The 27,847-nt window shown below is 48.9% G+C and overlaps 4 non-coding genes across 4 annotated transcripts; 2 read left to right on the top strand and 2 right to left on the bottom strand.

The window, feature by feature from the left end:
• Positions 1–8,578: 8,578 nt before the first annotated feature.
• TRNAF-GAA (transfer RNA phenylalanine (anticodon GAA)) lies at positions 8,579–8,651 on the bottom strand. The gene has a single exon. It is a non-coding gene; the product is annotated as a tRNA-Phe (tRNA).
• Positions 8,652–9,180: 529 nt separating this feature from the next.
• On the top strand, positions 9,181–9,267 carry TRNAY-GUA (transfer RNA tyrosine (anticodon GUA)). Its single transcript is given in 2 exon segments — positions 9,181–9,217; positions 9,232–9,267. It is a non-coding gene; the product is annotated as a tRNA-Tyr (tRNA).
• Positions 9,268–19,192: 9,925 nt separating this feature from the next.
• Positions 19,193–19,265, bottom strand: TRNAF-GAA (transfer RNA phenylalanine (anticodon GAA)). Its single transcript has one exon. It is a non-coding gene; the product is annotated as a tRNA-Phe (tRNA).
• A 529-nt stretch (positions 19,266–19,794) lies between these two features.
• Positions 19,795–19,881, top strand: TRNAY-GUA (transfer RNA tyrosine (anticodon GUA)). The gene is given in 2 exon segments: positions 19,795–19,831; positions 19,846–19,881. It is a non-coding gene; the product is annotated as a tRNA-Tyr (tRNA).
• The last annotated feature ends 7,966 nt before the right edge of the window (positions 19,882–27,847 follow it).

The following is a 27,847-nucleotide window of genomic DNA, read 5'->3' on the forward strand; positions in this document are numbered from 1 at the left end:
AGGAGATGGTAGGCAGAAGGAAAGAATTTGCAAGCGGCCACGGCCCTACCGAAGTTCAATCAGTGGCAATCCGCCCAAAGAAGGAGAGGCCGGTCCTCGATGCGAGAGAAGGAAAATGGGGGAAGAAAGAACCGTTGAAATGCCACAGGTGCACCAGCACGAAGCATCTAGACTTCGATAGAGAGTGCCCAGCAAGAGACAAGGAGTGCTCAGTATGCAAAAAGATTGGTCACTTCTCAATCATGTCTCGGTGGCGCAACAAGAAGATCACGAGTGTTAACGCTGAACACAACACAGAGAGGGATTCGTCCTCGGAAGATGAAGGGAGACCGACAGTCATCATGGTGAACAGCTCACGGGCCAGAAGGGAAAAGCCCCACTGTGCAATCAAAATAAATGGACTGGAAACAAGGGTCATGGCTGATTCGGGTTCTGATCTCACCATAATACCCCTACGCACGTACAAAGAGATGATGGGTACAGAGACGGTCCAAGTACTCAGCACACGGCACAAGCCTACAGTTTTTGGTGGTGCGTCTGTAGACTTGTTGGGCTACATCAAAGGGAAAGTAGAGTTCAAAGGAAGAGAGACCACCACCAAAGTTTACTTTAGTCAAGAAGGCCCAGCGGTATTAGGGTGGGACGACCAGGCGAAACTGAAAATCAAGCTGGACCCCAGCACAGAGGATCAGGTACTGTCAGTCAGTTGGAGGAGCGCACCAGTAGTGAAAAGTGATTACCCCAAACTATTTTTGGAAGAATCTGGTCACATCAAGGGCTTCGTCCACAAAATATTACTCAAAACCAACGCAGTTCCGGTCAAGCACAGATTAAGGCCAGTACCGACAACGGCAAGAGACACACTCAGAAGCCAACTGGACAGAATGAAGAAAGATGGCGTCATCGAAGAAATTGAAGCTTCTGAGTGGCTGAGCCCAGTGGTACTCATAAAGAAACAGAACTCACAAGAGCTAAGAGTATGCATTGACCTCCGCAGCCTAAACCTGGAAGTTATTGCAGACAGCTACCCGCTGCCGAGCATAAATGAGTTAATCCTCATGATGAAGGAAGCCAAAGTATTCTCGAAACTGGACATGAGGAACGCCTACCATCAAATTCAACTGCACAAGGAGTCCAAGCCACTCACCGCTTTCATCACCCTGTTTGGCACGTACCAGTTCACCAAAATGCCATTTGGTTTATCATCTGCAGCCTCAGCGTTTCAACGCATGATGGATGCTCTACTGCGGAACGTCAGGAACGTGGCTTATTTCCAGGATGACATCCTTATCTACGCAAAGGACGAACAGATGCACGACGTCACATTGAGAACAGTCCTCACCAAACTGCAAGAAGCGGGTGTGAGATTAAGGTACAAAAAATGTGTGTTCAAAGCAAAAGAAGTTGTGTATTTGTGGTACAAAATATCAGAGAAAGGTATAAGTCCCAAGCAAAACTTACTGCAGCCTTAATTAAAGCTCCAGAACCCACCAACAAAGACGAAGTGAGGTCATTCCTCGGGATGGTGGAGTACTATGCAAAATTCATCCCCAAATTCTCGGAAACCTCAGCACCGCTCCGAGAGCTCCTCAAAAAAGGGTCGGAGTACACGTGGCAGGAAGATCAGAAGAAAGCGGTGGAAAGCATAAAACAACACATAGTTGAAGCGCCATGCTTGCAACCGTTCAACCCAGAGTGGAGTACAGTCATGACTACAGACGCCAGTGCATATGGACTAGGGGCGGTCCTCACTCAGAAGAAGGGCGACACGGAACATGTGGTAGCGTTTGCCTCGAAAGCCCTATCGTCAGCTGAACAAAACTACTCCACCATAGAGAAGGAGATGTTAGCGTGTACATGGGCTGTGGAACATTTCAGGACATATGTGTGGGGCACGAAGTTCAAGTTGGTTACCGACCATAAGCCCCTCATCCACATGCTCAGCTCAGGTGGCACCAAAGTGTCAACACCCCGATTAGCACGCATAGCAGCAAAACTGCAGGAATACACCTTCGAGGTGCAACACATCTCCGGATGGAAGAATTTGCAGGCAGACTGCATGTCAAGATTGCCAGAGGGCAAGGACAATGCCACCACTTTCTTACAAGAAGAATGCATTGTAGCATCCATTACAGATCTCAAGGCGCCCGACTACCTGGAACTCAGCGAAAAACACTGGATGGAAGAAGACGGAAAGGATCCTACCATGGTGAGAATCAGAGAATGGATCAAAAACGGATGGCCAGACGAAAGGGCAGTGCCAGAAGGTATGAGACCTTATTGGAAAGTGGCAGATGAGATCTCAGAAGCCGACGGCATAATTATGAAAACCGACCAGATAATCCCACCCGCAGGCATGAGAAAAATCATTCTGTGCAGGGCCCCTGCGGGCCATCTGGGGAACACCATGACACGTTGCAGAGTGAGAGAAGCCTACTGGTGGCCGTCCATGGACCTGGAGATCCGCACCATGATTGAGAGATGCCATGAGTGTCTCAACAGTGACAAGCGCCTGAAAATCGGACAGGCGCCCATGATTCCCACATAAACCCCGGAAGCGGTGTGGTCAAAAGTGGGTCTAGACTTCATAGGACCTTTGGAGACGATGGCGCCCGAGCATCGGTACGGCATAGTACTAGTGGACTATTTATCGAAATGGTCGAGGCCGAGTTTGTTCCTAACATCACGACCGAAACCGTAATAGAGGTCCTGACGGCCATTTTTCAGAGCGAAGGGCTCCCCAACGAGTTAGTAACAGACAACGGAGTACAACTTATATCCAGAGACATGGAACTGTTTCTGAGGAAGCACAACATACACCAGAAGAAAGCAGCACTCTACCATCCCCAAGCAAATGGGCTCGTCGAGAGGGACAATAGGTTAATTAAGGGAGCCATCCAATTAGCAACCGCTTCAGGATTGGATCCCCTCAAAACAACAAAAGAGGCCATCGCAGCTCACAGACTGACCCCCAACGGGATCACCCAAATTTCTCCTTTTCGCATGCTGAGAGGGAGGAGAGCAGCATCCACGCTAGTACCGCCATGGTTGGCCAAAGTAAGAGAAGACGAAGAAGTAAACATGTCGGAAGTGGTGTGGAGAATAGAGAACAACAAGGCACGCATGAAAAGGTGGAGCGACAGAAGAAGAAGGACCAAACAAGAGTCAGAAGTAAAAGAAGGAGATTGGATCAAAATACGGTTACCGACCAAGGATCAGATCACGGGCTCACGGTTCAGCGGACCTGTGAAGGTGATTCACCGAGGAGCCAACGATGTCCGCACCGAAGATGGGCACACATGGAACATGGAAAGAGTAGCCACGTTTGAAAAGAGGCAAGAGAGAGAAAAGACTTATGAAAGGTCTGAAGCTGAAGGAGTAATGGACAATGAGAGGGGGGAAGAACGAGAGCCGGAGACAGACAGAAGAGAAGTTGAAGGAAATGAGATTCAAGTGGATGCCCCAACTCTCGAGCGAGAAAATGACCAGCAGGACGTGTGCAGTGAGAGAGGCGATCGTCCGCGAAGGGAACACAGAAGACCGGTGAGATACAATGACTATGTATTGCAATGAACTGCCTTTGCATTATCAGGGGGAGGTGTGTAGAGATATCGCAAGACCTGCTGGTCTCGCGAGATCTCATGCGCGGCCGGAAGTGCGGGCCCCGCGCGCTCAGCGAGGCATTCGAGCGGGAGAAAGCCACGGAGCAGGACGCGCTCCGGGGCGCTCCTCCCAAGAAGAGGCCTCCAAGCCGCAAGAGAGACTCTCAGCATGTACACGAGTTGTGTCGCAGCTCCAGGGCCTGTTGCCGATCATTGACTCATATCATATATGTTGCAGATTTACTTGAGTGGCACAGAAGAATAAAAGCACACAACTTACAACCACACCGCCTCCTATCATTTATTGTGAGAATTATACAACAAATTGCTCTAATAACTTACAGGTAATCTTCATTACTCTTAGTGGTACCCTTCCTCGTCACAGCATTTACTTCATGAGGCCCCTGCCTCCGATACAGGACTTTCTTCTATTTCTTTTCTTTTGTCTAACTTCTCCCCTTGACCCTCAGCTTCCTGTTTAACGTATTCAAGCCGCAGCATGGGAACCCCCGTAGGGAGGGAGAGGCGGGTCGTCAGTACTGTGACGAGGAAGAGTAGGATTAGGAGTAATGAAGATTGCTGGTAAGTAATCAGAGCATTACCTCCACGTCCACTCTTCCTCGACCCAGTACTTACTTCATGAGGCATACCATAGGAGCAACAGGGAGAGGTCCCAATGAGACACAGAGACAGAAGTGCAGCAACAAAAAAAACACCTTTATTGACTCCAATAATCACATCCCAACAGACAAAACACCAACCCTGAAGGAACCATCCCTAGAGTGAGAGACGTTCAACTGATAGTGGTTGACAAAGGTGCTCTGATCCGCCCAGGTTTCAGCCAAACCCCTGTAGAGAAACGCCCAAATCTTCTGTAGAGATAACAGCATCTGGCCAGGAAGCAGCCTAACCCCCTGGTAGATCGACCCTGAACGTGGTCAGGTACAGGCAGGCCAGAAACCAAATAGGACATGGAGACAACAGTACGGATCCACCGGCTAATGAAAACCACAGAGGCCTTACGCCCCGCTCCACGGGGCCACAAGTAACCAAGAGACTATCAGACTGCCGGAAAGGGGCAGTCCGAGCCAAATATTCCAGAACTGCCCGCCGCACCTTAATGGCATGCCAAGCCACCTCGTTCGGCGCCTGGGGTTTCTGAAAAACCGCAGGGAGAACCAGATCCTGAGAAGTGTGAAACTGAGACACAACTTTAGGCAGAAACTTGGGATCACACCGCAAAACCACAGAGTCCGGCAGAACTCTCAAGAAAGAGGGTTGACACAACAGAGCCCCAACCTCCCCAAGCCTATGGGCAGACGTGATGGCAATCAGGAAAGCAGTCTTCAGAGTAAGGTGCTTGATATCAATTTCCGACAGGCGCTCAAAGGGATGCCCCTGAAGGAACTTTAAGTCTGGAGGACGATCCCTGGGGGAAGGCCCTTATAGGTACAAGGATGGGAAGCAGAGACACCCCGAAGAAACTTCCCCACCAACACCTCCCCATCCAGGTGGCCATCAGAGTCCCCCAAGAGGATTTTAATGGAGGCCCATTGGGAGCAAAGTGTGGAGATCGCTATGCCCTTGTCAAAACCCTCCTGGAGGAACTGGAGAATAGCGGGTAGAGGGTAAGTGATGCAAGTACTCTCCCACCCTCGACACAGTCTGGGCCAAACTTTGCCAGTGTAGGCTAGGTAGCTTGTAGGTTCAACCCCTGCAGTTGCACGTTGCTCTGGCTCTCAGCAGCTGCGGGACAGGACGATCGTCTGTGGCGGGACAGTAGCCTTTTCTCAGCTCATGATGAAGAAAAGAGGACAGTTCCAGTGCAGCACATCACAGGGCACAAGGGGGCAGGCAGGCAAGGCTAATACAATAACCGTCACCACATCCGGGCAATGCAGGTACTGCAAATGCTCACGGCATGACACACTCTTTTAAATCGCGACCCAGAGGAGCTAGGACAACATTTGGCGGGAGAGGGCCCAGGACCACAAGCTAGCGATTCCCCAAGTCTCGAGTTTCAACTCGGAACAGCAGTGCTCCTATGCGATACCCCAGGTTCAAGCTTGTCAGTTTGCTGGATGGCCCAGGAACACTTCTGATGAGGCTCTTTTTGAGGGTAATCAGGAGGTGCTGAGAGTAGTTGTTCCCCCTACTCCAAAGGGTCGAAGCGCACTTGCAGGCCTTCTGTGGTGGATACAAGAGCAGGGGTCTGACGGAACAACAGCAGGCTCAGGGTGCCAAACCTTCCAGCACTTCTCTGGTGGTTCCAAAGGTCTCCTTTGGCAATTCAGGATACTTGGTCCTTATGTAGTTTGGAGAGAACTTCAGTTGATAGACCTGGAATGGATACAGAGCCCCCTCTCTCATCCGAAATTCGTTTCATGCTCAAATCTAGGATAGCCAACAAAAGATATGCTCTCTTGCATGAACGTCAGGCATGAACCAATCGCGGTCCACATTGGTTCCAGTCATTCAGGCATACCAGACATACTGGCACCAGTAGTGTAGATTGGGACCAGAGAGTCCCAATCCTCTTCCTGGGCATTAGCACACGTGACATGCAGGAGCCCGCGAAAGTTGTGGTTTTCACGGGTGGCTGCATGCCCAAAGCCCTTGTCTGATCGAGCTGGGGGAAGACAAAGGGACAAAATGGACAAAGGACAGAACAAAAGACTTTGTGCCACAGCCATTTCGGCAGTGGCCACAGTCTTGAGCCAAACGCAGTAAACGCAGTATGGTTAACTAAAAAGAATTACAAATACTATAAAAGTAAACTGCTGCCACCAGTTTGTCCTAGGCACACCTGTACAGTCACCAGAAAATCCTTAGAGTGTGTCTAGGGCCATAAAACAAAAGGACCCCTATGTGCGGTACTGTAAGGTACTTGGCACATAGATCAAAAGTTATCAAGAAATGACAACATAATCAAAGACTAAGGGAAATATAGTTTGTCAGTACTGACAGTATGAAGGACGTGTCAGTATCCCCATAACAGATGAACAAAAGCCCAGAGGAGTGCAGCTGAAGGCTGCGCTCCACAGAAAAAAGTCCGGTTAGGTTAGCCAAACAAAAGCAAAAAGTTTGGAGCGGTCCATAAACAGAGGGAAAATTGCACCTAAGGAAAATCTTCCCTAGCGGTGCTTTATTTGGCAAGAGTTAACTTAGTACGATTCTGCTCTGCACTGGCATCCTGGATATGCCGGTGAAGACATTCTTGGCCTCCTCATCCAGGCACCCGGGCAAATGGCACTAAGGTTGGCAGCTTGAACACTCCTTTCATGGGGGCAAAGCTCCCAGCTGAAACCAGTGACCGACCACTTCCCTTGCTGAAATCTCGTAACTCCCTCCATTCCTATCCTTTCCCTCTTTCCCCTTTTCTTTATTTGACCCTCCTCATTTCAATGTACATACTTACCTGTTAGCTGGCAGCTTAGCCCCATGGCAGACGCTGTCTCTTGTTGCAGTTCCCAAACCCCCCCACAACCCTCCTCAATCATTGGATTGCCCTGTGGCCATTACTAAGGACTTGTACCCCTGGGTGCCATGCTCTAACTCCTGGTTGCAGTGGACCCTTGTGGTCTCAACCTGCACTTTTTTTATGTATACACCTCACAACTCCGCCTCGGGGCTCTGAAAAAACGAACAAAGTAGTGCTCAGTACGACAGTAAAATAGAGAGAAAATTGATACAGAAACAATATAGTTATGAGAGAGAGGGAGGGTAGTTTTCGGTTGCACCCGTGCTCGATCACTGTCTGGGGACTGGATAGGACCGGGATGTATAAAACCTTGCCTGGGGGAACGAAACGCCCCTCTGATCTTCTGCCACTGCCTAGATCCTGCCTCTGATCCGCAGACCGCCTCCGACGTTCAGCCCTGCGACTCTCTACCAGATATACAGACAAAGCCCGGCACCGTGGTGGGTCCATCTCCGCTCCATCCTTTTTTGCACCCCTTGTCTCCCTATCCAGTCCTGTGTGATTGGTGCGGTACCCGGCTTAGCCGCATCAACACACACTTGCCCTCCGCAAGATAAATTAGAAAATTGGAACACTTATACTGCTTCATGGGGCATAGCTGCACCCCCCACCCCCCGATCTTGAAACATTTGACGCCCCCGCCCTTACCCCCTTCCCGAACCACCATCACCTTAGCCGGACAAAAACAATAGACACGAGTGGTGTGTGTTGAAAGAAAACACCTGCTGCGTGCTTTATTTGGCAAGAGTTAATTTACGGGTGCTCCGTGTACAGTGCATCACAGTGACAGGATTCTACTCTGCACTGGTGTTTTGTATATGCTGGTGAAGATATTCTTGGCCAACATAATTATAGGGAAGGTTACACAGAAGAATGGCACGTGCCAGTGATTATGACTTCTGCAAAACCTTAAATCCATCACTTTTTGTTTTGGTGGGAAACTGGACATCATTAACAAGGACTGTGTGTCGCTCACAGGTAATTGGATGTCACTGCTTATGATGTCATGTTGTGTGATGGCATTCTGTAGAATATAATTTCCCAGGACATCATCTGGGTCAAAAGTTGCACCAAATGGTTCACCCACCTACCCTACCCCACCCGCGCAAATTCAAAAGTTGTCACCACTTCACCTATTCCTTCAACCGCAGCCCTTTAAAAAAAAAAACACCTATGCAACTGGAAATCTTTGCAAAAGCATTAAACTAAATAATGCCCAGTACTGTGAGTTGTGAATTATGGCCATATGTGCCCTGAGTCACATTGAAATATTATGACCCCTATAAGTCTCTTTTCCATTTCATGGCACAGACAGAACATGTTGAAATGAGCAACAAGTTTTAACATGGAAATTACATTTGGGGAGATATAGTAGAAAAATAAGAATTAGCGATTTATTTCCACTGCATCGTCTGCCATTCAATGATAACTTTAAGTGTGAAAAGATTCTGATTATCAAATGGAGCAGCATGAAAAACCTTTAAAAAATATCCCCTGCCTATACCCGGGATCGAACCAGGGACCTTTAGATCTTCAGTCTAACGCTCTCCCAACTGAGCTATTTCGGCTGATTGATTATGCTCTTCGGTCGTCTTGCAAAGAAACAGACATCTGCAATCCTAGACCTCATTTCCTTCCTTTTTTGTTGTTGTAATATTGCCCCAGTTATAGCATCGGATTTTCCATTTCTTTGTTTATTCTGTAACCAGCAAGTACAATGGAACAAAACGGGTGGGATGTCAGGAAGGAGATCAATAGAGCTGCTCGCCAAATCATTTCGAAAGAAAAATCGCATTTTCGGCTCCAGGTGCAACTATCACGTGCACGGAGCCTCTCTCCATCGTGCTGTTTCTTGTAGATGTGTGATGGGCCCTTGGCTGTGTTCTAAGTTGATCTTTAAGTACTTTCGAACCAAACCCGCTCGGTACTCTTGGTGTCAAAAAATCACGCGGTATACAGCCTGATAATGAATTTAAGGCATTGAAGTGCAACTATAGGGAGCAGGATCAATATTGAAATCACACGTATAAACAATGATATCTTTCACGTTGTGTGCTGGTCATTCAGCATGCCATTTGCAAGCGCTCGTACATGTATCCTTCGATAGCTCAGTTGGTAGAGCGGAGGACTGTAGTGAGGTAATCAGATATCCTTAGGTCGCTGGTTCAAATCCGGCTCGAAGGACATTTTGCTAATAAAACACTTCTGCCACGTAATATCAATGGAAACCGCACACTTATACTGCGCTGTATTTGGTCACATTGAACGACCAGTTCTCAACATTTTTATGACTTTTGGAAACCAGATTGTGATCGTTTGTGCTGGTTGAAAGGTGAGTTGTCTTCCTTTTTAGCAGGACAAGGTTGCCTGTGCTCGGATTCTGTGTCAAGACTGGAGGCCCGAATTATGCTTACTCTTCTCTTTTCTCGAGCAGCATTAAAGCAAAGAATATTAAAAAGAAACCATCACAAAAACGACATTTCCCATTAAAACAGCTGTTTGTCGTCCGTTTATGATAGGTCGAATGTTGTTTCCATGTGACTATTGTATCCAATCCTCTCTAACTGCGTCCATAAACCTGGCTTCCTTTCTCTTCCCTTCCTCTTTCTTTGCTGCTTGGGCAGCAGTTAAGTCAAACTTTATTTACAATTGTGTAGAGATATGCGAGACCTACCGGTCTCGCGAGATCTCGTGCGCGGCCGGAAGTGCGGGCCCCGCACGCTCAGCGAGGCATTCGAGCGGGAGAAAGCCACGGAGCAGGACGTGCTCCCGGGCGCTCCTCCCAAGAAGAGGCCTCCAAGCCGCAAGAGAGACTCTCAGCATGTACACGAGTTGCATCGCAGCTCCAGGGCCTGTTGCCCATCATTGACTCATATCATATATGTTGCAGATTTACTTGAGTGGCACAGAAGAATAAAAGCACACAACTTGTAACCACACCGCCTCCTATCATTTATTGTGAGAATTACACAACATAATTGGCGACGAGGATCATCACTAAAACCCGCATGGAGCCATGCAAGGAGCGACACCACCACCGCCCTTCCTGCAAACTCCAGGTAGGCTTGCCATTCCGTGGACACAATGGCAACCCTTATTCACAACGTATGTAGAGGCCATGGGCGGTGCGGGCTACTCGGCGGCGAGACACAGAGCGATGTTACTAAATGCCCTGGGCGTTGAAGGACAGAGGGTGTTTGAGAGTCTCACCCCGGAGCCGGTAGCTGGTGATAATGATGATGAATTCAAGGAGGCTGTGCGAAGGATTGTTAAAAGGTTCGCCAGCAAGGAGAATACCGTCCTGCACAGGATTCGGTTCTACAGCCGCAAACAGGAGGCGTCCGAACCCGTTGATGATTATGTCACCAAACTGCGCGAACTGGCGGTGCTCTGCAGTTTTGGTAACAACGCTGAGACTCTCATCTGCGACATGCTGGTGGTCCACACCAACAGCAGAAAAGTACAAGATAAGTTCATTTTAGAGAAGGAATTGCAGCTGGAAAAAGCTATTGAAATAGCGAGAGCAGTTGAGGAGATGGTAGGCAGAAGGAAAGAATTTGCAAGCGGCCACGGCCCTACCGAAGTTCAATCAGTGGCAATCCGCCCAAAGAAGGAGAGGCCGGTCCTCGATGCGAGAGAAGGAAAATGGGGGAAGAAAGAACCGTTGAAATGCCACAGGTGCACCAGCACGAAGCATCTAGACTTCGATAGAGAGTGCCCAGCAAGAGACAAGGAGTGCTCAGTATGCAAAAAGATTGGTCACTTCTCAATCATGTCTCGGTGGCGCAACAAGAAGATCACGAGTGTTAACGCTGAACACAACACAGAGAGGGATTCGTCCTCGGAAGATGAAGGGAGACCGACAGTCATCATGGTGAACAGCTCACGGGCCAGAAGGGAAAAGCCCCACTGTGCAATCAAAATAAATGGACTGGAAACAAGGGTCATGGCTGATTCGGGATCTGATCTCACCATAATACCCCTACGCACGTACAAAGAGATGATGGGTACAGAGACGGTCCAAGTACTCAGCACACAGCACAAGCCTACAGTTTTTGGTGGTGCGTCTGTAGACTTGTTGGGCTACATCAAAGGGAAAGTAGAGTTCAAAGGAAGAGAGACCACCACCAAAGTTTACTTTAGTCAAGAAGGCCCAGCGGTATTAGGGTGGGACGACCAGGCGAAACTGAAAATCAAGCTGGACCCCAGCACAGAGGATCAGGTACTGTCAGTCAGTTGGAGGAGCGCACCAGTAGTGAAAAGTGATTACCCCAAACTATTTTTGGAAGAATCTGGTCACATCAAGGGCTTCGTCCACAAAATATTACTCAAAACCAACGCAGTTCCGGTCAAGCACAGATTAAGGCCAGTACCGACAACGGCAAGAGACACACTCAGAAGCCAACTGGACAGAATGAAGAAAGATGGCGTCATCGAAGAAATTGAAGCTTCTGAGTGGCTGAGCCCAGTGGTACTCATAAAGAAACAGAACTCACAAGAGCTAAGAGTATGCATTGACCTCCGCAGCCTAAACCTGGAAGTTATTGCAGACAGCTACCCGCTGCCGAGCATAAATGAGTTAATCCTCATGATGAAGGAAGCCAAAGTATTCTCGAAACTGGACATGAGGAACGCCTACCATCAAATTCAACTGCACAAGGAGTCCAAGCCACTCACCGCTTTCATCACCCTGTTTGGCACGTACCAGTTCACCAAAATGCCATTTGGTTTATCATCTGCAGCCTCAGCGTTTCAACGCATGATGGATGCTCTACTGCGGAACGTCAGGAACGTGGCTTATTTCCAGGATGACATCCTTATCTACGCAAAGGACGAACAGATGCACGACGTCACATTGAGAACAGTCCTCACCAAACTGCAAGAAGCGGGTGTGAGATTAAGGTACAAAAAATGTGTGTTCAAAGCAAAAGAAGTTGTGTATTTGTGGTACAAAATATCAGAGAAAGGTATAAGTCCCAAGCAAAACTTACTGCAGGCCTTAATTAAAGCTCCAGAACCCACCAACAAAGACGAAGTGAGGTCATTCCTCGGGATGGTGGAGTACTATGCAAAATTCATCCCCAAATTCTCGGAAACCTCAGCACCGCTCCGAGAGCTCCTCAAAAAAGGGTCGGAGTACACGTGGCAGGAAGATCAGAAGAAAGCGGTGGAAAGCATAAAACAACACATAGTTGAAGCGCCATGCTTGCAACCGTTCAACCCAGAGTGGAGTACAGTCATGACTACAGACGCCAGTGCATATGGACTAGGGGCGGTCCTCACTCAGAAGAAGGGCGACACGGAACATGTGGTAGCGTTTGCCTCGAAAGCCCTATCGTCAGCTGAACAAAACTACTCCACCATAGAGAAGGAGATGTTAGCGTGTACATGGGCTGTGGAACATTTCAGGACATATGTGTGGGGCACGAAGTTCAAGTTGGTTACCGACCATAAGCCCCTCATCCACATGCTCAGCTCAGGTGGCACCAAAGTGTCAACACCCCGATTAGCACGCATAGCAGCAAAACTGCAGGAATACACCTTCGAGGTGCAACACATCTCCGGATGGAAGAATTTGCAGGCAGACTGCATGTCAAGATTGCCAGAGGGCAAGGACAATGCCACCACTTTCTTACAAGAAGAATGCATTGTAGCATCCATTACAGATCTCAAGGCGCCCGACTACCTGGAACTCAGCGAAAAACACTGGATGGAAGAAGACGGAAAGGATCCTACCATGGTGAGAATCAGAGAATGGATCAAAAACGGATGGCCAGACGAAAGGGCAGTGCCAGAAGGTATGAGACCTTATTGGAAAGTGGCAGATGAGATCTCAGAAGCCGACGGCATAATTATGAAAACCGACCAGATAATCCCACCCGCAGGCATGAGAAAAATCATTCTGTGCAGGGCCCCTGCGGGCCATCTGGGGAACACCATGACACGTTGCAGAGTGAGAGAAGCCTACTGGTGGCCGTCCATGGACCTGGAGATCCGCACCATGATTGAGAGATGCCATGAGTGTCTCAACAGTGACAAGCGCCTGAAAATCGGACAGGCGCCCATGATTCCCACATAAACCCCGGAAGCGGTGTGGTCAAAAGTGGGTCTAGACTTCATAGGACCTTTGGAGACGATGGCGCCTGAGCATCGGTACGGCATAGTACTAGTGGACTATTTATCGAAATGGTCGAGGCCGAGTTTGTTCCTAACATCACGACCGAAACCGTAATAGAGGTCCTGACAGCCATTTTTCAGAGCGAAGGGCTCCCCAACGAGTTAGTAACAGACAACGGAGTACAACTTATATCCAGAGACATGGAACTGTTTCTGAGGAAGCACAACATACACCAGAAGAAAGCAGCACTCTACCATCCCCAAGCAAATGGGCTCGTCGAGAGGGCCAATAGGTTAATTAAGGGAGCCATCCAATTAGCAACCGCTTCAGGATTGGATCCCCTCAAAACAACAAAAGAGGCCATCGCAGCTCACAGACTGACCCCCAACGGGATCACCCAAATTTCTCCTTTTCGCATGCTGAGAGGGAGGAGAGCAGCATCCACGCTAGTACCGCCATGGTTGGCCAAAGTAAGAGAAGACGAAGAAGTAAACATGTCGGAAGTGGTGTGGAGAATAGAGAACAACAAGGCATGCATGAAAAGGTGGAGCGACAGAAGAAGAAGGACCAAACAAGAGTCAGAAGTAAAAGAAGGAGATTGGATCAAAATACGGTTACCGACCAAGGATCAGATCACGGGCTCACGGTTCAGCGGACCTGTGAAGGTGATTCACCGAGGAGCCAACGATGTCCGCACCGAAGATGGGCACACATGGAACATGGAAAGAGTAGCCACGTTTGAAAAGAGGCAAGAGAGAGAAAAGACTTATGAAAGGTCTGAAGCTGACGGAGTAATGGACAATGAGAGGGGGGAAGAACGAGAGCCGGAGACAGACAGAAGAGAAGTTGAAGGAAATGAGATTCAAGTGGATGCCCCAACTCTCGAGCGAGAAAATGACCAGCAGGACGTGTGCAGTGAGAGAGGCGATCGTCCGCGAAGGGAACACAGAAGACCGGTGAGATACAATGACTATGTATTGCAATGAACTGCCTTTGCATTATCAGGGGGAGGTGTGTAGAGATATCGCAAGACCTGCTGGTCTCGCGAGATCTCATGCGCGGCCGGAAGTGCGGGCCCCGCGCGCTCAGCGAGGCATTCGAGCGGGAGAAAGCCACGGAGCAGGACGCGCTCCGGGGCGCTCCTCCCAAGAAGAGGCCTCCAAGCCGCAAGAGAGACTCTCAGCATGTACACGAGTTGTGTCGCAGCTCCAGGGCCTGTTGCCGATCATTGACTCATATCATATATGTTGCAGATTTACTTGAGTGGCACAGAAGAATAAAAGCACACAACTTACAACCACACCGCCTCCTATCATTTATTGTGAGAATTATACAACAAATTGCTCTAATAACTTACAGGTAATCTTCATTACTCTTAGTGGTACCCTTCCTCGTCACAGCATTTACTTCATGAGGCCCCTGCCTCCGATACAGGACTTTCTTCTATTTCTTTTCTTTTGTCTAACTTCTCCCCTTGACCCTCAGCTTCCTGTTTAACGTATTCAAGCCGCAGCATGGGAACCCCCGTAGGGAGGGAGAGGCGGGTCGTCAGTACTGTGACGAGGAAGAGTAGGATTAGGAGTAATGAAGATTGCTGGTAAGTAATCAGAGCATTACCTCCACGTCCACTCTTCCTCGACCCAGTACTTACTTCATGAGGCATACCATAGGAGCAACAGGGAGAGGTCCCAATGAGACACAGAGACAGAAGTGCAGCAACAAAAAAAACACCTTTATTGACTCCAATAATCACATCCCAACAGACAAAACACCAACCCTGAAGGAACCATCCCTAGAGTGAGAGACGTTCAACTGATAGTGGTTGACAAAGGTGCTCTGATCCGCCCAGGTTTCAGCCAAACCCCTGTAGAGAAACGCCCAAATCTTCTGTAGAGATAACAGCATCTGGCCAGGAAGCAGCCTAACCCCCTGGTAGATCGACCCTGAACGTGGTCAGGTACAGGCAGGCCAGAAACCAAATAGGACATGGAGACAACAGTACGGATCCACCGGCTAATGAAAACCACAGAGGCCTTACGCCCCGCTCCACGGGGCCACAAGTAACCAAGAGACTATCAGACTGCCGGAAAGGGGCAGTCCGAGCCAAATATTCCAGAACTGCCCGCCGCACCTTAATGGCATGCCAAGCCACCTCGTTCGGCGCCTGGGGTTTCTGAAAAACCGCAGGGAGAACCAGATCCTGAGAAGTGTGAAACTGAGACACAACTTTAGGCAGAAACTTGGGATCACACCGCAAAACCACAGAGTCCGGCAGAACTCTCAAGAAAGAGGGTTGACACAACAGAGCCCCAACCTCCCCAAGCCTATGGGCAGACGTGATGGCAATCAGGAAAGCAGTCTTCAGAGTAAGGTGCTTGATATCAATTTCCGACAGGCGCTTAAAGGGATGCCCCTGAAGGAACTTTAAGTCTGGAGGACGATCCCTGGGGGAAGGCCCTTATAGGTACAAGGATGGGAAGCAGAGACACCCCGAAGAAACTTCCCCACCAACACCTCCCCATCCAGGTGGCCATCAGAGTCCCCCAAGAGGATTTTAATGGAGGCCCATTGGGAGCAAAGTGTGGAGATCGCTATGCCCTTGTCAAAACCCTCCTGGAGGAACTGGAGAATAGCGGGTAGAGGGTAAGTGATGCAAGTACTCTCCCACCCTCGACACAGTCTGGGCCAAACTTTGCCAGTGTAGGCTAGGTAGCTTGTAGGTTCAACCCCTGCAGTTGCACGTTGCTCTGGCTCTCAGCAGCTGCGGGACAGGACGATCGTCTGTGGCGGGACAGTAGCCTTTTCTCAGCTCACGATGAAGAAAAGAGGACAGTTCCAGTGCAGCACATCACAGGGCACAAGGGGGCAGGCAGGCAAGGCTAATACAATAACCGTCACCACATCCGGGCAATGCAGGTACTGCAAATGCTCACGGCATGACACACTCTTTTAAATCGCGACCCAGAGGAGCTAGGACAACATTTGGCGGGAGAGGGCCCAGGACCACAAGCTAGCGATTCCCCAAGTCTCGAGTTTCAACTCGGAACAGCAGTGCTCCTATGCGATACCCCAGGTTCAAGCTTGTCAGTTTGCTGGATGGCCCAGGAACACTTCTGATGAGGCTCTTTTTGAGGGTAATCAGGAGGTGCTGAGAGTAGTTGTTCCCCCTACTCCAAAGGGTCGAAGCGCACTTGCAGGCCTTCTGTGGTGGATACAAGAGCAGGGGTCTGACGGAACAACAGCAGGCTCAGGGTGCCAAACCTTCCAGCACTTCTCTGGTGGTTCCAAAGGTCTCCTTTGGCAATTCAGGATACTTGGTCCTTATGTAGTTTGGAGAGAACTTCAGTTGATAGACCTGGAATGGATACAGAGCCCCCTCTCTCATCCGAAATTCGTTTCATGCTCAAATCTAGGATAGCCAACAAAAGATATGCTCTCTTGCATGAACGTCAGGCATGAACCAATCGCGGTCCACATTGGTTCCAGTCATTCAGGCATACCAGACATACTGGCACCAGTAGTGTAGATTGGGACCAGAGAGTCCCAATCCTCTTCCTGGGCATTAGCACACGTGACATGCAGGAGCCCGCGAAAGTTGTGGTTTTCACGGGTGGCTGCATGCCCAAAGCCCTTGTCTGATCGAGCTGGGGGAAGACAAAGGGACAAAATGGACAAAGGACAGAACAAAAGACTTTGTGCCACAGCCATTTCGGCAGTGGCCACAGTCTTGAGCCAAACGCAGTAAACGCAGTATGGTTAACTAAAAAGAATTACAAATACTATAAAAGTAAACTGCTGCCACCAGTTTGTCCTAGGCACACCTGTACAGTCACCAGAAAATCCTTAGAGTGTGTCTAGGGCCATAAAACAAAAGGACCCCTATGTGCGGTACTGTAAGGTACTTGGCACATAGATCAAAAGTTATCAAGAAATGACAACATAATCAAAGACTAAGGGAAATATAGTTTGTCAGTACTGACAGTATGAAGGACGTGTCAGTATCCCCATAACAGATGAACAAAAGCCCAGAGGAGTGCAGCTGAAGGCTGCGCTCCACAGAAAAAAGTCCGGTTAGGTTAGCCAAACAAAAGCAAAAAGTTTGGAGCGGTCCATAAACAGAGGGAAAATTGCACCTAAGGAAAATCTTCCCTAGCGGTGCTTTATTTGGCAAGAGTTAACTTAGTACGATTCTGCTCTGCACTGGCATCCTGGATATGCCGGTGAAGACATTCTTGGCCTCCTCATCCAGGCACCCGGGCAAATGGCACTAAGGTTGGCAGCTTGAACACTCCTTTCATGGGGGCAAAGCTCCCAGCTGAAACCAGTGACCGACCACTTCCCTTGCTGAAATCTCGTAACTCCCTCCATTCCTATCCTTTCCCTCTTTCCCCTTTTCTTTATTTGACCCTCCTCATTTCAATGTACATACTTACCTGTTAGCTGGCAGCTTAGCCCCATGGCAGACGCTGTCTCTTGTTGCAGTTCCCAAACCCCCCCACAACCCTCCTCAATCATTGGATTGCCCTGTGGCCATTACTAAGGACTTGTACCCCTGGGTGCCATGCTCTAACTCCTGGTTGCAGTGGACCCTTGTGGTCTCAACCTGCACTTTTTTTATGTATACACCTCACAACTCCGCCTCGGGGCTCTGAAAAAACGAACAAAGTAGTGCTCAGTACGACAGTAAAATAGAGAGAAAATTGATACAGAAACAATATAGTTATGAGAGAGAGGGAGGGTAGTTTTCGGTTGCACCCGTGCTCGATCACTGTCTGGGGACTGGATAGGACCGGGATGTATAAAACCTTGCCTGGGGGAACGAAACGCCCCTCTGATCTTCTGCCACTGCCTAGATCCTGCCTCTGATCCGCAGACCGCCTCCGACGTTCAGCCCTGCGACTCTCTACCAGATATACAGACAAAGCCCGGCACCGTGGTGGGTCCATCTCCGCTCCATCCTTTTTTGCACCCCTTGTCTCCCTATCCAGTCCTGTGTGATTGGTGCGGTACCCGGCTTAGCCGCATCAACACACACTTGCCCTCCGCAAGATAAATTAGAAAATTGGAACACTTATACTGCTTCATGGGGCATAGCTGCACCCCCCACCCCCCGATCTTGAAACATTTGACGCCCCCGCCCTTACCCCCTTCCCGAACCACCATCACCTTAGCCGGACAAAAACAATAGACACGAGTGGTGTGTGTTGAAAGAAAACACCTGCTGCGTGCTTTATTTGGCAAGAGTTAATTTACGGGTGCTCCGTGTACAGTGCATCACAGTAACAGGATTCTACTCTGCACTGGTGTTTTGTATATGCTGGTGAAGATATTCTTGGCCAACATAATTATAGGGAAGGTTACACAGAAGAATGGCACGTGCCAGTGATTATGACTTCTGCAAAACCTTAAATCCATCACTTTTTGTTTTGGTGGGAAACTGGACATCATTAACAAGGACTGTGTGTCGCTCACAGGTAATTGGATGTCACTGCTTATGATGTCATGTTGTGTGATGGCATTCTGTAGAATATAATTTCCCAGGACATCATCTGGGTCAAAAGTTGCACCAAATGGTTCACCCACCTACCCTACCCCACCCGCGCAAATTCAAAAGTTGTCACCACTTCACCTATTCCTTCAACCGCAGCCCTTTAAAAAAAAAAACACCTATGCAACTGGAAATCTTTGCAAAAGCATTAAACTAAATAATGCCCAGTACTGTGAGTTGTGAATTATGGCCATATGTGCCCTGAGTCACATTGAAATATTATGACCCCTATAAGTCTCTTTTCCATTTCATGGCACAGACAGAACATGTTGAAATGAGCAACAAGTTTTAACATGGAAATTACATTTGGGGAGATATAGTAGAAAAATAAGAATTAGCGATTTATTTCCACTGCATCGTCTGCCATTCAATGATAACTTTAAGTGTGAAAAGATTCTGATTATCAAATGGAGCAGCATGAAAAACCTTTAAAAAATATCCCCTGCCTATACCCGGGAACGAACCAGGGACCTTTAGATCTTCAGTCTAACGCTCTCCCAACTGAGCTATTTCGGCTGATTGATTATGCTCTTCGGTCGTCTTGCAAAGAAACAGACATCTGCAATCCTAGACCTCATTTCCTTCCTTTTTTGTTGTTGTAATATTGCCCCAGTTATAGCATCGGATTTTCCATTTCTTTGTTTATTCTGTAACCAGCAAGTACAATGGAACAAAACGGGTGGGATGTCAGGAAGGAGATCAATAGAGCTGCTCGCCAAATCATTTCGAAAGAAAAATCGCATTTTCGGCTCCAGGTGCAACTATCACGTGCACGGAGCCTCTCTCCATCGTGCTGTTTCTTGTAGATGTGTGATGGGCCCTTGGCTGTGTTCTAAGTTGATCTTTAAGTACTTTCGAACCAAACCCGCACGGTACTCTTGGTGTCAAAAAATCACGCGGTATACAGCCTGATAATGAATTTAAGGCATTGAAGTGCAACTATAGGGAGCAGGATCAATATTGAAATCACACGTATAAACAATGATATCTTTCACGTTGTGTGCTGGTCATTCAGCATGCCATTTGCAAGCGCTCGTATATGTATCCTTCGATAGCTCAGTTGGTAGAGCGGAGGACTGTAGTGAGGTAATCAGATATCCTTAGGTCGCTGGTTCAAATCCGGCTCGAAGGACATTTTGCTAATAAAACACTTCTGCCACGTAATATCAATGGAAACCGCACACTTATACTGCGCTGTATTTGGTCACATTGAACGACCAGTTCTCAACATTTTTATGACTTTTGGAAACCAGATTGTGATCGTTTGTGCTGGTTGAAAGGTGAGTTGTCTTCCTTTTTAGCAGGACAAGGTTGCCTGTGCTCGGATTCTGTGTCAAGACTGGAGGCCCGAATTATGCTTACTCTTCTCTTTTCTCGAGCAGCATTAAAGCAAAGAATATTAAAAAGAAACCATCACAAAAACGACATTTCCCATTAAAACAGCTGTTTGTCGTCCGTTTATGATAGGTCGAATGTTGTTTCCATGTGACTATTGTATCAAATCCTCTCTAACTGCGTCCATAAACCTGGCTTCCTTTCTCTTCCCTTCCTCTTTCTTTGCTGCTTGGGCAGCAGTTAAGTCAAACTTTATTTACAATTGTGTAGAGATATGCGAGACCTACCGGTCTCGCGAGATCTCGTGCGCGGCCGGAAGTGCGGGCCCCGCACGCTCAGCGAGGCATTCGAGCGGGAGAAAGCCACGGAGCAGGACTTGCTCCCGGGCGCTCCTCCCAAGAAGAGGCCTCCAAGCCGCAAGAGAGACTCTCAGCATGTACACGAGTTGCATCGCAGCTCCAGGGCCTGTTGCCCATCATTGACTCATATCATATATGTTGCAGATTTACTTGAGTGGCACAGAAGAATAAAAGCACACAACTTGTAACCACACCGCCTCCTATCATTTATTGTGAGAATTACACAACATAATTGGCGACGAGGATCATCACTAAAACCCGCATGGAGCCATGCAAGGAGCGACACCACCACCGCCCTTCCTGCAAACTCCAGGTAGGCTTGCCATTCCGTGGACACAATGGCAACCCTTATTCACAACGTATGTAGAGGCCATGGGCGGTGCGGGCTACTCGGCGGCGAGACACAGAGCGATGTTACTAAATGCCCTGGGCGTTGAAGGACAGAGGGTGTTTGAGAGTCTCACCCCGGAGCCGGTAGCTGGTGATAATGATGATGAATTCAAGGAGGCTGTGCGAAGGATTGTTAAAAGGTTCGCCAGCAAGGAGAATACCGTCCTGCACAGGATTCGGTTCTACAGCCGCAAACAGGAGGCGTCCGAACCCGTTGATGATTATGTCACCAAACTGCGCGAACTGGCGGTGCTCTGCAGTTTTGGTAACAACGCTGAGACTCTCATCTGCGACATGCTGGTGGTCCACACCAACAGCAGAAAAGTACAAGATAAGTTCATTTTAGAGAAGGAATTGCAGCTGGAAAAAGCTATTGAAATAGCGAGAGCAGTTGAGGAGATGGTAGGCAGAAGGAAAGAATTTGCAAGCGGCCACGGCCCTACCGAAGTTCAATCAGTGGCAATCCGCCCAAAGAAGGAGAGGCCGGTCCTCGATGCGAGAGAAGGAAAATGGGGGAAGAAAGAACCGTTGAAATGCCACAGGTGCACCAGCAAGAAGCATCTAGACTTCGATAGAGAGTGCCCAGCAAGAGACAAGGAGTGCTCAGTATGCAAAAAGATTGGTCACTTCTCAATCATGTCTCGGTGGCGCAACAAGAAGATCACGAGTGTTAACGCTGAACACAACACAGAGAGGGATTCGTCCTCGGAAGATGAAGGGAGACCGACAGTCATCATGGTGAACAGCTCACGGGCCAGAAGGGAAAAGCCCCACTGTGCAATCAAAATAAATGGACTGGAAACAAGGGTCATGGCTGATTCGGGTTCTGATCTCACCATAATACCCCTACGCACGTACAAAGAGATGATGGGTACAGAGACGGTCCAAGTACTCAGCACACGGCACAAGCCTACAGTTTTTGGTGGTGCGTCTGTAGACTTGTTGGGCTACATCAAAGGGAAAGTAGAGTTCAAAGGAAGAGAGACCACCACCAAAGTTTACTTTAGTCAAGAAGGCCCAGCGGTATTAGGGTGGGACGACCAGGCGAAACTGAAAATCAAGCTGGACCCCAGCACAGAGGATCAGGTACTGTCAGTCAGTTGGAGGAGCGCACCAGTAGTGAAAAGTGATTACCCCAAACTATTTTTGGAAGAATCTGGTCACATCAAGGGCTTCGTCCACAAAATATTACTCAAAACCAACGCAGTTCCGGTCAAGCACAGATTAAGGCCAGTACCGACAACGGCAAGAGACACACTCAGAAGCCAACTGGACAGAATGAAGAAAGATGGCGTCATCGAAGAAATTGAAGCTTCTGAGTGGCTGAGCCCAGTGGTACTCATAAAGAAACAGAACTCACAAGAGCTAAGAGTATGCATTGACCTCCGCAGCCTAAACCTGGAAGTTATTGCAGACAGCTACCCGCTGCCGAGCATAAATGAGTTAATCCTCATGATGAAGGAAGCCAAAGTATTCTCGAAACTGGACATGAGGAACGCCTACCATCAAATTCAACTGCACAAGGAGTCCAAGCCACTCACCGCTTTCATCACCCTGTTTGGCACGTACCAGTTCACCAAAATGCCATTTGGTTTATCATCTGCAGCCTCAGCGTTTCAACGCATGATGGATGCTCTACTGCGGAACGTCAGGAACGTGGCTTATTTCCAGGATGACATCCTTATCTACGCAAAGGACGAACAGATGCACGACGTCACATTGAGAACAGTCCTCACCAAACTGCAAGAAGCGGGTGTGAGATTAAGGTACAAAAAATGTGTGTTCAAAGCAAAAGAAGTTGTGTATTTGTGGTACAAAATATCAGAGAAAGGTATAAGTCCCAAGCAAAACTTACTGCAGGCCTTAATTAAAGCTCCAGAACCCACCAACAAAGACGAAGTGAGGTCATTCCTCGGGATGGTGGAGTACTATGCAAAATTCATCCCCAAATTCTCGGAAACCTCAGCACCGCTCCGAGAGCTCCTCAAAAAAGGGTCGGAGTACACGTGGCAGGAAGATCAGAAGAAAGCGGTGGAAAGCATAAAACAACACATAGTTGAAGCGCCATGCTTGCAACCGTTCAACCCAGAGTGGAGTACAGTCATGACTACAGACGCCAGTGCATATGGACTAGGGGCGGTCCTCACTCAGAAGAAGGGCGACACGGAACATGTGGTAGCGTTTGCCTCGAAAGCCCTATCGTCAGCTGAACAAAACTACTCCACCATAGAGAAGGAGATGTTAGCGTGTACATGGGCTGTGGAACATTTCAGGACATATGTGTGGGGCACGAAGTTCAAGTTGGTTACCGACCATAAGCCCCTCATCCACATGCTCAGCTCAGGTGGCACCAAAGTGTCAACACCCCGATTAGCACGCATAGCAGCAAAACTGCAGGAATACACCTTCGAGGTGCAACACATCTCCGGATGGAAGAATTTGCAGGCAGACTGCATGTCAAGATTGCCAGAGGGCAAGGACAATGCCACCACTTTCTTACAAGAAGAATGCATTGTAGCATCCATTACAGATCTCAAGGCGCCCGACTACCTGGAACTCAGCGAAAAACACTGGATGGAAGAAGACGGAAAGGATCCTACCATGGTGAGAATCAGAGAATGGATCAAAAACGAATGGCCAGACGAAAGGGCAGTGCCAGAAGGTATGAGACCTTATTGGAAAGTGGCAGATGAGATCTCAGAAGCCGACGGCATAATTATGAAAACCGACCAGATAATCCCACCCGCAGGCATGAGAAAAATCATTCTGTGCAGGGCCCCTGCGGGCCATCTGGGGAACACCATGACACGTTGCAGAGTGAGAGAAGCCTACTGGTGGCCGTCCATGGACCTGGAGATCCGCACCATGATTGAGAGATGCCATGAGTGTCTCAACAGTGACAAGCGCCTGAAAATCGGACAGGCGCCCATGATTCCCACATAAACCCCGGAAGCGGTGTGGTCAAAAGTGGGTCTAGACTTCATAGGACCTTTGGAGACGATGGCGCCTGAGCATCGGTACGGCATAGTACTAGTGGACTATTTATCGAAATGGTCGAGGCCGAGTTTGTTCCTAACATCACGACCGAAACCGTAATAGAGGTCCTGACGGCCATTTTTCAGAGCGAAGGGCTCCCCAACGAGTTAGTAACAGACAACGGAGTACAACTTATATCCAGAGACATGGAACTGTTTCTGAGGAAGCACAACATACACCAGAAGAAAGCAGCACTCTACCATCCCCAAGCAAATGGGCTCGTCGAGAGGGACAATAGGTTAATTAAGGGAGCCATCCAATTAGCAACCGCTTCAGGATTGGATCCCCTCAAAACAACAAAAGAGGCCATCGCAGCTCACAGACTGACCCCCAACGGGATCACCCAAATTTCTCCTTTTCGCATGCTGAGAGGGAGGAGAGCAGCATCCACGCTAGTACCGCCATGGTTGGCCAAAGTAAGAGAAGACGAAGAAGTAAACATGTCGGAAGTGGTGTGGAGAATAGAGAACAACAAGGCATGCATGAAAAGGTGGAGCGACAGAAGAAGAAGGACCAAACAAGAGTCAGAAGTAAAAGAAGGAGATTGGATCAAAATACGGTTACCGACCAAGGATCAGATCACGGGCTCACGGTTCAGCGGACCTGTGAAGGTGATTCACCGAGGAGCCAACGATGTCCGCACCGAAGATGGGCACACATGGAACATGGAAAGAGTAGCCACGTTTGAAAAGAGGCAAGAGAGAGAAAAGACTTATGAAAGGTCTGAAGCTGAAGGAGTAATGGACAATGAGAGGGGGGAAGAACGAGAGCCGGAGACAGACAGAAGAGAAGTTGAAGGAAATGAGATTCAAGTGGATGCCCCAACTCTCGAGCGAGAAAATGACCAGCAGGACGTGTGCAGTGAGAGAGGCGATCGTCCGCGAAGGGAACACAGAAGACCGGTGAGATACAATGACTATGTATTGCAATGAACTGCCTTTGCATTATCAGGGGGAGGTGTGTAGAGATATCGCAAGACCTGCTGGTCTCGCGAGATCTCATGCGCGGCCGGAAGTGCGGGCCCCGCGCGCTCAGCGAGGCATTCGAGCGGGAGAAAGCCACGGAGCAGGACGCGCTCCGGGGCGCTCCTCCCAAGAAGAGGCCTCCAAGCCGCAAGAGAGACTCTCAGCATGTACACGAGTTGTGTCGCAGCTCCAGGGCCTGTTGCCGATCATTGACTCATATCATATATGTTGCAGATTTACTTGAGTGGCACAGAAGAATAAAAGCACACAACTTACAACCACACCGCCTCCTATCATTTATTGTGAGAATTATACAACAAATTGCTCTAATAACTTACAGGTAATCTTCATTACTCTTAGTGGTACCCTTCCTCGTCACAGCATTTACTTCATGAGGCCCCTGCCTCCGATACAGGACTTTCTTCTATTTCTTTTCTTTTGTCTAACTTCTCCCCTTGACCCTCAGCTTCCTGTTTAACGTATTCAAGCCGCAGCATGGGAACCCCCGTAGGGAGGGAGAGGCGGGTCGTCAGTACTGTGACGAGGAAGAGTAGGATTAGGAGTAATGAAGATTGCTGGTAAGTAATCAGAGCATTACCTCCACGTCCACTCTTCCTCGACCCAGTACTTACTTCATGAGGCATACCATAGGAGCAACAGGGAGAGGTCCCAATGAGACACAGAGACAGAAGTGCAGCAACAAAAAAAACACCTTTATTGACTCCAATAATCACATCCCAACAGACAAAACACCAACCCTGAAGGAACCATCCCTAGAGTGAGAGACGTTCAACTGATAGTGGTTGACAAAGGTGCTCTGATCCGCCCAGGTTTCAGCCAAACCCCTGTAGAGAAACGCCCAAATCTTCTGTAGAGATAACAGCATCTGGCCAGGAAGCAGCCTAACCCCCTGGTAGATCGACCCTGAACGTGGTCAGGTACAGGCAGGCCAGAAACCAAATAGGACATGGAGACAACAGTACGGATCCACCGGCTAATGAAAACCACAGAGGCCTTACGCCCCGCTCCACGGGGCCACAAGTAACCAAGAGACTATCAGACTGCCGGAAAGGGGCAGTCCGAGCCAAATATTCCAGAACTGCCCGCCGCACCTTAATGGCATGCCAAGCCACCTCGTTCGGCGCCTGGGGTTTCTGAAAAACCGCAGGGAGAACCAGATCCTGAGAAGTGTGAAACTGAGACACAACTTTAGGCAGAAACTTGGGATCACACCGCAAAACCACAGAGTCCGGCAGAACTCTCAAGAAAGAGGGTTGACACAACAGAGCCCCAACCTCCCCAAGCCTATGGGCAGACGTGATGGCAATCAGGAAAGCAGTCTTCAGAGTAAGGTGCTTGATATCAGTTTCCGACAGGCGCTCAAAGGGATGCCCCTGAAGGAACTTTAAGTCTGGAGGACGATCCCTGGGGGAAGGCCCTTATAGGTACAAGGATGGGAAGCAGAGACACCCCGAAGAAACTTCCCCACCAACACCTCCCCATCCAGGTGGCCATCAGAGTCCCCCAAGAGGATTTTAATGGTTGCCCATTGGGAGCAAAGTGTGGAGATCGCTATGCCCTTGTCAAAACCCTCCTGGGGGAACTGGAGAATAGCGGGTAGAGGGTAAGTGATGCAAGTACTCTCCCACCCTCGACACAGTCTGGGCCAAACTTTGCCAGTGTAGGCTAGGTAGCTTGTAGGTTCAACCCCTGCAGTTGCACGTTGCTCTGGCTCTCAGCAGCTGCGGGACAGGACGATCGTCTGTGGCGGGACAGTAGCCTTTTCTCAGCTCACGATGAAGAAAAGAGGACAGTTCCAGTGCAGCACATCACAGGGCACAAGGGGGCAGGCAGGCAAGGCTAATACAATAACCGTCACCACATCCGGGCAATGCAGGTACTGCAAATGCTCACGGCATGACACACTCTTTTAAATTGCGACCCAGAGGAGCTAGGACAACATTTGGCGGGAGAGGGCCCAGGACCACAAGCTAGCGATTCCCCAAGTCTCGAGTTTCAACTCGGAACAGCAGTGCTCCTATGCGATACCCCAGGTTCAAGCTTGTCAGTTTGCTGGATGGCCCAGGAACACTTCTGATGAGGCTCTTTTTGAGGGTAATCAGGAGGTGCTGAGAGTAGTTGTTCCCCCTACTCCAAAGGGTCGAAGCGCACTTGCAGGCCTTCTGTGGTGGATACAAGAGCAGGGGTCTGACGGAACAACAGCAGGCTCAGGGTGCCAAACCTTCCAGCACTTCTCTGGTGGTTCCAAAGGTCTCCTTTGGCAATTCAGGATACTTGGTCCTTATGTAGTTTGGAGAGAACTTCAGTTGATAGACCTGGAATGGATACAGAGCCCCCTCTCTCATCCGAAATTCGTTTCATGCTCAAATCTAGGATAGCCAACAAAAGATATGCTCTCTTGCATGAACGTCAGGCATGAACCAATCGCGGTCCACATTGGTTCCAGTCATTCAGGCATACCAGACATACTGGCACCAGTAGTGTAGATTGGGACCAGAGAGTCCCAATCCTCTTCCTGGGCATTAGCACACGTGACATGCAGGAGCCCGCGAAAGTTGTGGTTTTCACGGGTGGCTGCATGCCCAAAGCCCTTGTCTGATCGAGCTGGGGGAAGACAAAGGGACAAAATGGACAAAGGACAGAACAAAAGACTTTGTGCCACAGCCATTTCGGCAGTGGCCACAGTCTTGAGCCAAACGCAGTAAACGCAGTATGGTTAACTAAAAAGAATTACAAATACTATAAAAGTAAACTGCTGCCACCAGTTTGTCCTAGGCACACCTGTACAGTCACCAGAAAATCCTTAGAGTGTGTCTAGGGCCATAAAACAAAAGGACCCCTATGTGCGGTACTGTAAGGTACTTGGCACATAGATCAAAAGTTATCAAGAAATGACAACATAATCAAAGACTAAGGGAAATATAGTTTGTCAGTACTGACAGTATGAAGGACGTGTCAGTATCCCCATAACAGATGAACAAAAGCCCAGAGG

The sequence above is a fragment of the Ambystoma mexicanum genome, assembly GCF_040938575.1.
Source record: "Ambystoma mexicanum isolate Mex_15411 chromosome 12 unlocalized genomic scaffold, UKY_AmexF1_1 Mex_chr12_unloc.2, whole genome shotgun sequence".
Taxonomy (NCBI): domain Eukaryota; kingdom Metazoa; phylum Chordata; class Amphibia; order Caudata; family Ambystomatidae; genus Ambystoma; species Ambystoma mexicanum.